The sequence below is a fragment of the Macaca fascicularis genome, chromosome 7 (assembly GCF_037993035.2).
Source record: "Macaca fascicularis isolate 582-1 chromosome 7, T2T-MFA8v1.1".
In the NCBI taxonomy this organism is placed as follows: domain Eukaryota; kingdom Metazoa; phylum Chordata; class Mammalia; order Primates; family Cercopithecidae; genus Macaca; species Macaca fascicularis.
In genome coordinates, this window is record NC_088381.1 from 96267438 (window position 1) to 96280498 (window position 13061).

At 33.8% G+C, this 13061-nt stretch overlaps 1 long non-coding RNA gene across 1 annotated transcript in view; it reads left to right on the top strand.

Moving 5' to 3' along the window:
- The window catches only part of LOC135971948 (uncharacterized), a 68605-nt gene extending 55972 nt beyond the window's left edge, over nt 1-12633 (top strand). The window contains exons 6-7 of the long non-coding RNA XR_010588379.2: nt 6623-6788; nt 11176-12633. This is a non-coding gene — a long non-coding RNA (uncharacterized lncRNA). The remainder of the gene's footprint in view (nt 1-6622; nt 6789-11175) is intronic.
- The last annotated feature ends 428 nt before the right edge of the window (nt 12634-13061 follow it).

Consider the following 13061-nt stretch of genomic DNA (forward strand, 5'->3'; position numbering starts at 1 on the left):
CATCTCTTTTAATAAGTTTTTCTTAGAGTCCACCCAACAATTTCTACTTGTATTTTACTTTCCACCTTGATTTACAAGACAGGTTGGAAAATTCTCATTTAACTGAGCACATTGCTCCCAGAATAAAGTCAGAATCATATAACTAAGAAAGATGGTACAGTGAATCTTTTAAAAGCAACAAGACTGTGCCTTAGAGGACCAATGTTTATTTACCCGAATCCTGAGCTATTAAAGGACTTAAAGTGGTGACATGAGAAACTTCTATCAAATAACTGTAAGAGAAAATATAGTTGACAACAGCAACCCCAATCAGCCAAGTCAGGTACTTTACCTAACTGGTTCAGACTTCTCTCTATTACTTCTCTTCACTATTTAAGCTTATTTAATGAAATTGACAGGGAAATTTTATTAACTTTGATTTAATTAAAATTATCTGATAATTAATAGAAATGTTTCTTCCTCCATTTATAATTTAATTACAGAGTAAGAATATAAAGTTCACTCTGATTTTTATTACTCCATACCAACACAATTTAGTTTATTTAAATACTTCTAATAATATATATTTGAAATTAAGCTGAAACTTTTAATTGTTCTAGAATTTAAATCAATGACTTAAAATTTGTTTCCTTGTTTAGTAATTGCTACATTACTCACTAATTAGCAATCTGCAGTTGAGCAATATATTTATCTAATAATATTGCTACTACTAATAATAGAAATAGTTATTATTTGCTGCTTGTTTACTATTTGCTAGATGTTTTTTCATTAATCTTTACAAAAAACTTAAGAGAATACTGTTACCATCCAAATGATATAAACAAGGAAACTGAAGTTTGTGGAGATTAAGTAATCTACCCAAAACCACACATGCAGAGTTGGGGTCAAGTTCTGAATATAGGAGGATCCATACTTTTAAAAACCATGTGTTTTATCTCAAGTCCTGCTGCCATTAAATCCCTAATACAACTCTAGAATCACTATCCCTAAGTTACTCGTAACATGAAAAAGAAATGATTATTTTCCAGGTTATATTGCTGGACATCTTGTTAATTATAGCATGCTAAACTATATACAAACATCTGTGGACAAAATCCATTTTTCACAGTAGACAGGGTAAAAGGTACAACTATAAAATGGTGTAAAGAAAATAGTTTTTGTCATAAATTTGATAAAAACTAAAAAACAGACCAGGTACGGTGGCTCACGCCTATAATCACAGCATTTTGGGAGGCTGAGGTGGTTGGATCTCCTGAGTTCAGGAGTTTGGGGCCAGCCTGGCCAACATATAGTGAAACCCTGTCTCTACTAAACATACATACACACACACACACACACACACACACACACACACACACATAAACTTAGCTGGACATGGTGACTCATGCCTGTTGTCCCAGCTACTTGGGAAGCCTGGGCAGGAGAATCAATTGAACCCAGGATGTGGGGGTTGCAGTAAGCCGAGATTGCCCCACTGCACTCCAGCCTGGGCAACAAAGCACGACTCCATCTCGCAGAAAGAAATATTGTCAGTTTTCTAACTGGTATTTACCAAGCCAAAAATAGGAATACTCTTAAACATATTTGAACCAAGCATTTTTTATTTTTAAATTTCTTCATGTTAAATGTTACAAGTTTACAGTTATTACTTATGCTTATCGGCATCCATCTATTTTTAATTAGAGCTTAATAGTATTAATTGAGTAGTTATAATCTTTAATTTCAATATGTATTGTCAGTTTTTTTACATCTTTGCTACCTTCATTCTTGAGTTATTTTTTGATTGACAATCAGTAATCACAACACAAATGTCTCTGGGGCCTTTTTAAACATGTGACATCAGAATGGTAACTGAGCGGCATAGAAAAAACTTCTTAGATCACAGTCATTTTTCACTAAAAGCGTGAATACAGTGCTATGTCTTTGTCATCTATTTAAAAAGTTCTGTCTGTGTTTTCTCTTCCTTAAAGTAACCTTTTTTGAATTTAAACTTTTTAAAAAGTCTTCACTTTTGATTGTGTGTGTGTGTATGTGTTATTCTAATTCTTTTGATCATCTTGTAACAGTGAAACTTGTTCAGAATCTACCTGGTCTTTGTTAGATTTGAAATACAGTTAAATGCTATTATTTTTATTAATGTAACTTTATATAAAATTGATGTTCTGTATTTTCACTTTGCTTATTATATAATAGCTAATTCTTATGATTTTATCTTCATGTATGTTATGCATGTCTACTTTCTCCACTCTATCCTTTTCACTATTTTTCTCCACTTTTCTGTATTCTTGAAGGATTTCCCAAGTTTATTTGTATATTGTTAGACTGCTATTCACTACCTCAAACTTTAGCTTCTGCCTTGTTGGGTTCATTATTCTGTCCCATTATCTAACCACATTTTATTTTATTTTAGTCTATTGTTTAAGAATGGGTAGGCAACATACGTAGGGGTTAAGCAGATTCTGGAGCCATCTATACTTACTGGTTTTATCCTAGGGCAACTTACTGAACTTCTTTGTATATCAAGTTCGCATTTGTAAAACGGAAGAACAATTTATTACAGTATCGTTGGGGGACAAATATGTTAACATCTGTAAAGTTATTAGAAGAATGCCTGGCATAACATATTGCTATACAAATGTGTATTATTAATGGATACAATGGACCCTTGTATTTGAATAAGAATATTAAACTGTTCACATTTGATATTTCTTATGTGTTCTGAAGTACCTACAGTTGAAAAAGACTTTCTTAATAGGGCATTTAAAAATTATTCATCCTTATCGTAAGCTGGAGAATGTTTTAATTTTGCCATATGAGCCAAGAAATTCACCCTGGATAAAGTGAACTCTAACCAACATGAGTTTAGAAGGCATAAGAAAACCTGCTAACTTTTTTTCTTTCCAACTTTTATTTTAGGTTCAAGAGGTACATTTGTAGTTTTGTTACATGAGTAAACTGTGTCACAGAGGCTTGGAGTACAGATTATTTCATCACCTAGGTAATAAGCATAGTAGCTGGTAGGTAGTTTCTTTTATCCTTACCATCCTCCCAGCCTCCACTCTCAAGTAGGCTCCAATCTCTATTCTCTTCTTTGTGTCCATGTGTACTCAATGTTTAGCCCTCCCATTTATAAGTGAGAACATGCAGTATTTGGTTTTCTGTTCTTGCATTGATAATGGCCTCCAGCTTCATCCATGTTGCTGCAAAAGACATACTTTTACTCTTTTTATGGCTGTGTAGTATTTCATGGTATATATGTACCGCATTTTTGATAGGCATTTATGTTGGTTGCATGGTTCGCTATTGTGAATGGTGCTGCGATGAATGTACTCATGCAAGTTGCTTTACAGTAGAATGATTTATATTCCTTTGGGTATATACCGAATAATGGGATATCTGTGTCAATTGATAATTCTGTTTAAAAGTCTTTGAGATACCTTCAAACTGCTTTCCACAGTGGTTGAACTAATTTATATTCCCACCAACAGTGTATAAGTGTTATCTTTTCTCTGCAACCTTGCTGGCATCTTTATTCTTTGAATTATAGCCGTTCTGACTGGTGGAAGATGGCATCTCATGGTTTTGATTCAGATTTCTCTAATGATTAATGATATTGTGCATTTTTTCATATGCTTGTTGGCTGCATATATGCTTTCTTTTGAAAAGTGTCTATTCATGTCCTTTGCCCATTTTTAATGAAGTTGTTTAGGTTTTGCCTGTTAAGTTCCTTATAGATTTTGAATATTAGACTGTTGTCTGGTGCATAGTTTGCAAATATTTATCTCACATTCCATGGGTTGTCTATTTACTCTGTTAATAGTTTCCTTTGCAGTGCAGAAGCTTTTTAGTTTAATTAGGTCCCATTTGTCAATTTTTGTTTATGTTACAATTGCTTTTTGAGTCTTCATCATGCAATCTTTATCAGAACCTGTATCCAGAAAGGGATTTCTTAGGTTTTCTTTCAGAGTTTTTATAATATTAAGTCTTATAATTAAGTCTTTAATCTAACCTGAGTTGATACTTGCACGTGGTAAAATGAAGGGGTCCAGCTTCAATCTTCTGCATGACTAGCCAGTTACCCTAGCACCATATATTGAATAGGGAATCCTCTCCCCATCTCTTGTTTTTGTCAACCTTGTTGAACATCAGATGGTTGTAGGTGTGCAGCTTTATTTCTGGTTCACCTAGCCTGTTCCCTTGGTCTATGTGTCCGTTTTTGGACCAGTATCACGCTGGTTTTTTTTACTGTGGCCTTATAGTTTGAAGTTGGGTAGTGTGATACCTCAGGTTTTGTTGTTTTTGCTTAGGATTGTTTTAGTTATTTGGGTTTTGTTGTTGTTGTTGCATATGAATTGCAGACTAGTTTTCTCCAATTCTGTGAAAAAGGTCATTGGTAGTTTTGATAGGAGCAGCATTGAATATTTAAATTACTTTGGGCAGTATGGCCATTTTTACAATACTCATTCTTTCTATCCATGAATATGGAATGGTTTTTCTTGGTTTCATATCTGATTTATTTAGCAGTGTTTTGTAATTCTTGTTGTAGAAATGTAGCAATCTTTCACCTCCCTGGTTAGCTGTATTCCTAGGTATTTTGTGTGTGTGGCTACTGTGAACAGGAGTGTATTCCTGAATTGGCTGTCAATGTGGATCTTATATGTATATAGAAATACTATTGATTTTTATACATTGACTTCATGTCGTAAAACCTTGCTGAAGTTGTTTGTCACATCTAAGAGGTTTTCGGCGGAGACTATAGGATTTTTTAGGTGTAAAATCATATTGTCTATAAAGAAAGATAACTTGACTTCCTCTCTTCCTATTTGGGTGCCTTTTCTTTCTTTCTCTTGCCTGATTGCTCTGGCTAGGACTTCCAGTACTATTTTGAATAAGAGTGGTGAGAGCGGACATCCTTGCTTTATTCTCGCCCTCAAGGGGAATGCTTGCAGCTTTTGCCTTTCCCAAGATTAAGAAACCCAGAGACACTTTCCATAGAAGAAAGAAATCTCAGAGTTTTAACTCACATCTCACAATATTCATTCTTCTTTTGAAACATGCTTGATGAACTCTGCCTTCATATGCCTGTCAAATGCTGTTCCAGCCACTGATGTCCCTCTTTCTTGAAGCCTAAACATTTAAGTTTGGATTTACAGATGATGACAATAACAATAGCACAGTTTCATCAATGATAAGTGCTTCAAATATATACCGCCAAGCCAGACATGAGGCCGTGCACCTGTGGTCCCACCTTCTTGGGAGGCCGAGACAGTAGGATCACTTAAGCTCAAGCATTCAAGGCCAGCCTGGGCAAAACAGGGAGACCCCATCTCAAAAAAAAAACAAGTGACAGCTACATATAGATTTATCTACATCTATATTTATATCTATTGATATATATATATATCTGTGTGTGTGTATATATATATATGTATCTATAGATATTGCTAGATATAGATACAACCAGAGAATGACTCTGGGGGAAGGGATGAGTACTTTAGAAAAGAAAATGAATTAAAATGTTTTGAAGAATCATCAGCTGAGCTGAGACCTAAATAACAAGAAATAGTAAAATCATGGAAACATCCTAAGCCTTTCATTGTCTGACATCAGTGTAAGTCTGTTGGGCTCAAAAGAGCAAGAGAAAGCCTGAAGGCATATAGATATGATCAAGGGAGAGAGGCTTGAGATGAGGTCAAAGAAGATGTTAGAAGAAGGCAATCATGTAGCAATGTGCAAAGACAAAAAAATGTGTGTGTGTGTGTGTGTGTGTATATATATATATATAATTTAAAAGCTTATGGGAAGTTTGAAGCAGGAGTATGATATGATCTAGTCATTATTTTTATTGTTTAGAAATTTGGTCATAGGGAGAAGCATGTGTATGGTAGCAGACTGTGCCACTCCAAAATATGCCCCTTTGAGCTGAAGTAATTGAGAAAAAGCAAAAATAAGAAAAGCTCTCTACCCTCCTCCATTTGCCAAAAAGTTGGATACAAGTTTGAAATGTTTTCCTCCCTATTAGGAAAGACAAAAAATAATCACCAGAGATAACATTTGGCACTTATCTAACTCAAAATAATTTACCAACTAGACTTTGTCTACCGTTAAATTCCTAGATATTTGCCTTCCTACAATTTATTGTCCTAAAAAAAAACCTAAAAGTTCTTTATCTTTGTTTTGTTACTTCTCTAAAAATTGTTTTGTTTTGTTTTGTTTTTTTGGTAAAATGCTATATAAGCCCTTGTGCTAAACAACTCTTTAAGTTACTTATCTCTAAATGCTCCCATGTCTTGTAAAGGCAATATGCATATCATAAATTTTTGCTTTTGCTTTTTTTAAATTAGTCTTTTGTCAGTCCAATTTACAGGGCCCCATTAAGATAGCCTATGATGATAGTAGGACAAAGAATAATTTTTTCTCTTTTTTTTTTTTTTTTTTTTTTTTTTTGAGACGGAGTCTCGCTCTGTCGCCCAGGCTGGAGTGCAGTGGCGCCATCGTGGCTCACTGCAAGCTCCGCCTCCCGGATTCACGCCATTCTCCTGCCTCAGCCTCCCCAGTAGCTGGGACTACAGGCGCCTGCCACCACGTCCGGCTAATTTTTTGTATTTTCTTTTTTTTTCAGTCGAGAAGAGGTTTCACCCTGTTAGCCAGGATGGTCTCAATCTCTTGACCTCATGATCTGCTTGACTCAGCCTCCCAAGAAAAAGAAGAATTTTTTTCTCCACTCCCTGCAGAAGCATGAAAAGCCATTAAGAGTAATATTGCAGGAGTTGAAATGAGAGAGTAAGGTAATGTCGGTTGGTGATAATTGTGAAAATGTTGAACAGTGAGGAAGAAGCAAGCCTATAAGAACTCAAACAGACTACAATGGGGAGTGAGGGAAAGACAGGAGGCCAGGGTGACTTACATATAAACACACATACATGCACACACACAGATATGTACATGTGTATGCATGTACATATAAATGTGTCCATGTGTACATACATATTTCTTATTATTAGATATTCAAGCTCCTTTATAAAAAATTGTGATCAAACTTTACATTCAATAATACAATCAGCTTTTATATTATTTTTCTGCTTTTCCAATTGTTTGAAGAATTTCCTAAATAGGAATTAAAATTGTAATAGAAATTTTGAAGGTTACATTGTGAATGCATTTTTAGGCCAATAAAATCTTCTAAAATATAATTGTTTCCATGTAACCTAGCATTTTAGCATTTGAAAGTAGTTTAACTTATTCAGTTCCTTTCTAAACATATAAATTGTTGCCAATTTTTGCTGTTACAAGCAGTAATGCAAAACGTTGTACTTAATTTGCGAATATCTCTGATTAAATCATCGAAGAAAGGTGTGAATTCTTCAATGTATTAAGACTTTTAATACATTCTGACAAATTGTTTTCCAAGTAGGTTTTGTCAATTTACTCTTGTACTAAGAATATTTATTTATTGATTTACTTACTTTATGTTCTGGGATACAAGTGCAGAAGGTGCAGGTTTGTTACATAGGCATACATGTGACATGGTGGTTTGCTGCACCCATCAACTCATCATCTAGGTTTTAAGCCCAACATGCAATAGGTATTTGTCCTAATGTTATCCCTCCCCTCGACCCCCACCCACCGACAGGCCCCAGTACATGGTGTTTCCCTCCCTGTGTCCATGTGCTCTTATTTTTCAGCTCTCACTTATGAGTGAGAACATGTGGTGTTTGGTTTTCTGTTCCTGTGTTAGTTTGCTGAGGATGATGGTTTCCAGCTTCATCCATGTTCCTGCAAAGGACATGAACTCACTCTTTTTTATGGCTGCATAGTATTCCATAGTGTATATGTGTCACATTTTCTTTGTCCAGTCTATCAATGATGGGCATTTGGGTTGGTTCCAAGTGCATTAAGAATATTTAAAAGTGACGCATACCTTGAACATTTGACAAACTCAGAAATATCATTTTCTAATCTTTTCCAATGTAACTGATGAAAATTGCATATCACTTTATAATTTTAATATAGTTAATCAAGTCATGTTGAGTGTTTTTATTTCCTTAATGAATATTTTTATTTTTTGTTTATGAACTTTGTATTTTGTTCCTCAGATGCTCTAACATATTTTACCCTCGGTCATATATGTTTCAGGTATTTCCTCAGTTGGTATGTATTGTAATATGAAAATATTTTCACATATAGAAATTGTCTATTTCATACAGTCCTGAATGGGGACTAACTTCACCACATATTAAAACATTACAAAGTCTCTATAACTAAAATCACATGGTACAAACTCATGAATATGCAGGTAAGTAGAAGAGAATGTAAGGCCAGAGATAGATACAAGAACATATAAAAATTTAATGCATTAAATGTGGCATATTAAATTATTGTTATAAAGGTGACATTTTAGGAAATTATTCTAAGACAATAGATTAAAAGACAAAAATAAATAAAATATTAAAACTATTTGAAAAAGATAAAATTAGATCCTTGCTTTACATCAACATGTAAATCAGAATTCTAAATGTAAAGAAAAAAATTATACCATATAACTAGAAAAAAACAATATAGGCACATTCCTCTTTAACCTGGACATGGAGAATATCTTTCTATTTACAATTAATTCCAGATACAAAAAAAATGACAAATTTATTTAAACATTTTTAAAATTTATAAAGCAAGAAAAAAACACAGACAAAGCCAAAACAACTAAAAAAAGGAGAGATGATATATATAATAAATAAAGCATGGCTATTTCTAATATATGAAAATCTCTTTAAAATTGAGGGAAATATCTAAAAGAAAACTAGAGTGTGCAAATGACATGAACAGACAATTCACAAAACATATATAAAAATGACACTTCAATCCATGAAATTATGCTCAATATTAATCATAATAAAAGAAATACAAACAAAAATTACATTGTTGCTAACTTACACCTATTAGATTAGCAAAAATTAAGTATAACAACACAAAATATTGATGAGGCTTTGGAGAAATGGGTACCTTCATATATTGTGATGAAAATGCAAACTGATGCAACACTTATGGAGGAAATTTTGATAATATCCACTCAAACTATGTATATATTAATCTTTGAAACAGCAATTCCACTTCTAGAAAATTTACACTGAAGGGAAACACCACCAACAAAATGAAAGTATATATGTACTTTGCTGAGAGGAGCTCTCTGAACCTTTTCTGATTCCAAGTGCTGCCTGATTTATGAATTTTTCTTTGCTCAAATGAACACTGAAACTTATTTTGTATAAAGTTTTCTTTTTTAACATAGGCAAGCCAAAATGAGTGTCAGCTGAGAGGGAGAAGATCATGAGTCTTGATTTAAAGTACTGAATTTGAAATAATAGAAAGTAAAGCAAGTAGAAACACCTAGTTATCCTCAGGGATGTGATATCATCTCTCAGAAAGGAAGAAAGTTGTAGATGCAGATTGGTGAGTATCTGCACAGAGGTGGTGACTGAAGCTATGGAAATAAATAAGGTCCCTAAGAGGAGAAGAGAGAAACGATCAGAGAAAAAAGACAACATTTAAAAAAATACTCTGTCTCTTTCCGCTCTATCACTTTGTGTGTGTTCATATCTAAGAGGAAATAAGGGAGTAAACCTGGCAGAAGTTAGCCATTTTAAAATTCATGTTTCTAGCTTCAGCTTATGTCATAGCTACCATCAGAATGATGTTCTTCATAGTAAGGACAAGACAAGGTATGTTAATGGAGTTTTCTTAGTAATTTCATATGAGCAAATTATGTTTCACAATCATTTTATTCAAGACATTTCTATTTCGCACACCTTCTCTAAAGTCCACTTCTCTATGATAGAAACTTGTAAAGTGGGAACTATATTGGTGTACCTAATTTCATAGTTAACCATTTTTCCTCATCTCAAAATTAAAGGGAGTTTTTTTTTTTTGTCTATTACCTTTTTTTTGTCTATTCAAGTGAATTAAGATGAGAACTTGTTATTGGAGTAAATTTCATAACTGTTTCTTAGCTTAACTTCTTCAACTGCTTTAGAAAAATTGTTAACAATTCCTTCTCAGGTTTATGACTTTAAGTAATACTTGCGTCTTGATTTCTCAAGAATGATAATGCTGGAAGGAATCAATACAGATAATCTAGTCTATACCCTATCTTCTAAAGTGAAATCTCTCAGACAGTAAGCATTTATTGTGTAGATTTCAAATTTGAAAGTACCTCAGATCCATTTGAGAGCCCTTTAAAATAGAAATGCTGGTCCCCTTCTCCTTAACCCTGAGTCAAAATCCTAGATTAAGGCAGGAATCTGCATTTATCACAACCACCCCAGTTGATGCTAATGCATATGGTGAACCACAATCTATTAAACTCATTCATTGAGTCTTCAGGTTGCCTAGTAATGTGTTCAATGATGTAATTAAAAACCTAAATAGATGATTTTGTTTAGTCAAGAATTCTGAAAAGATATTCTGCTTAATTTGGACAGAACAGACTTAGGTCAGATTAAAGTACACTATTGAGTGCTTTTTATACACTGACAAAGTAGAGGCTATCATCGTGATATGTATTTTGTTCAAGATAGATTCTAAGTTACCTTCACCTTCATAGAACTCCTGAGTCTAATTTCTTCATGTAACTCATTTCTCAATTATTTAATAAATTTCTCAAGTTTTTTACTTTCGTCATCATATATATATGTGTATGTATGTGTTTGTGTGTGTATAGTATTGAGAGTAACAATAATAGATTACGATCACTATTCATAAGCTTATCATGTATTACCAAAGATTTAGGCTTTGTCAACATTTTAAGTCTTCTCTAGTTTCAAAATATTCAATAATTAAAGTAAGTAGGTTGGAAAAAAAGAGATTATCAGTCTTCTAGAAGATTTTTCCTTAAGGCTTTTGAAAATTCTTTTTAGAAATCTATCCTTTCAAAATCATATCTCTTACAATGAAAACCAAACTGAAATAGTCTCTGGCAGCTCTCTGAAGTTGTTAAGCAACTACATGAGGAAAGTGTGATTTTGGAGAGTCAGAGAAAGTTGTATTTGACATAACCTAGATTCATTAAGAGCTGCTCAGAGTGGGTAAAGAAAGTTAATTGCCATTTGAAATTTGAAAACAAAAATATATTGACTTAGAGCTAAGTTATTGAAAGATCTCATTCACATCTTCTCTTTTCAGGGTGCAAATTTCACTCCAAATCGAAGCATGCCTGCAGATTTCTAGTAGACATGAATCATACATTGTAACGATAGACAGTTGTGCTTGACTTTCTTCAGAGCAATATGCATTCTGAAAAACCCAATACAATTGGAGGTGCACATAATGCTGTTAAGAACAATTCACTTGGGCCTAAACTCAATTTAGAGATTTTGAATATTTACACAGAAATCTCATCCTGGAGTCCCTTCTTACTTTGCTTCCAGAAGCTTCTGTGGATGTTTATAAGAACAGTATACTTCTGGTAGAGCACAGTGGCTCACGCCTGTAATCCCAGCACTTTGGGAGGTGGCGGTGGGCAGATCACCTGAGGTCAGGAGTTCGAGACCAGCCTGACCAACATGGCGAAACCCCATCTCTACTAAAAATTAAAAAAAAAAAAAAATTAGTCAGCTGTTGTGGCCAGTGCCTGTAATCTCAGCTACTCCGGAGGCTGAGGCAGGAGAATTTCTTGAACCCGGGAGGCAGAGGCTGCCGTGAGCCAAGATCACACCATTGCACTCCAGCCTGAGCAACAAGAGTGAAAGCCCATCTCAAAAAAAAAAAAAAAAAAAAAAAAAAAAAAAAAAAAAAAAAACCAGTATACTTCCAAGAAATGCCTAGATTATATGCACAAGGGATGATGAAATCAAATCACCTGTCTATGACATCTTATTTTTAATTTGTTATCCAGTGTTGTCGTGGAAACGTATAGCCAAGTGAAACAGGGAAAGTGACTTCAGAAATTTTCCAGGTATTATTTCTTTGGATTCTTAGAGTATTCCACTTATCTGATAAACATCTTTTTCATAAGAATACAGGGAAAACCTGACCTTTACCAGTGAAATCTAATTAGAATTTGTATTTCAAGATGTAATTGAAGGATATCCAACATGATCTGTGATGATAAACCTTAAATGTATATTCTGTAGGGATAGCATATTATTTTGGAACTTTACATTTCACGCAGCTAGAAAATGTTGGGCTAAATAAAAATGAAGAATGTATATTAATCTTTAAGAATAATATATAATTATCATTTTAATATTGCTTTAAAGGTATTTGCTTGATTATTATACTAAAATGCAAGTTTATATATAATCCAAGATCTAGTTAAAAATCTGCAAAATGCATTTTAGATATAAAATCATTGAACTAATTATATAGCATAAGGTTAATAATTCTCACAATGGAAAATACAATTTTTCTCCTGATGATGTACTCTAACTCTATTTCCTTGATAGAAGTCTTAGTGTTGTGTTCAGGTCTCTCCTATTCTCTGTCATAAACCTACGTAAATATCTAGACCAACAAACTGGCTCTTGTTCATATGGTCCTGCCTTGCAGCTATGCACTCTAATTAGCCAAGGTCATTTAAATACATTTCACATGAAGCACCTAAAGCTCAATGTGCCATTTTGTGTATTTATCAAATTACTAATCAATATGCTACACCACAGTTACCACCAGCCTCTCAGATACTGGAGAATGCCACATGAATTAAAATTGTCCAAGCTGTCATCTGCATAAACAAAATTCGTCTATGCCATTATTTCTTCTAGTACAGAGCAATGGAATGTTTTCTAAATAAAAAGAATCACCATCCATATATTACTTAAGCTTAAAATGCTTTATTTTAAACTTTAACAAACCGAGTATTAAACTGGTTTCGATTTCACTTTCTTTCTCCAACATATTACCTCTATTCCATTGGTAAAGTAATTTATTCCATCCTCTGTGGAGAGCCAGGATCTTATTTGCCAGCATATTTATCTTTCCTGCCACTGCACTGTCATTCATCTGCAATCTCCACAGAGGAGCAGACCTGTGCTGAATTGCAATTAGGATTGATTCAACTAAATCCAGGC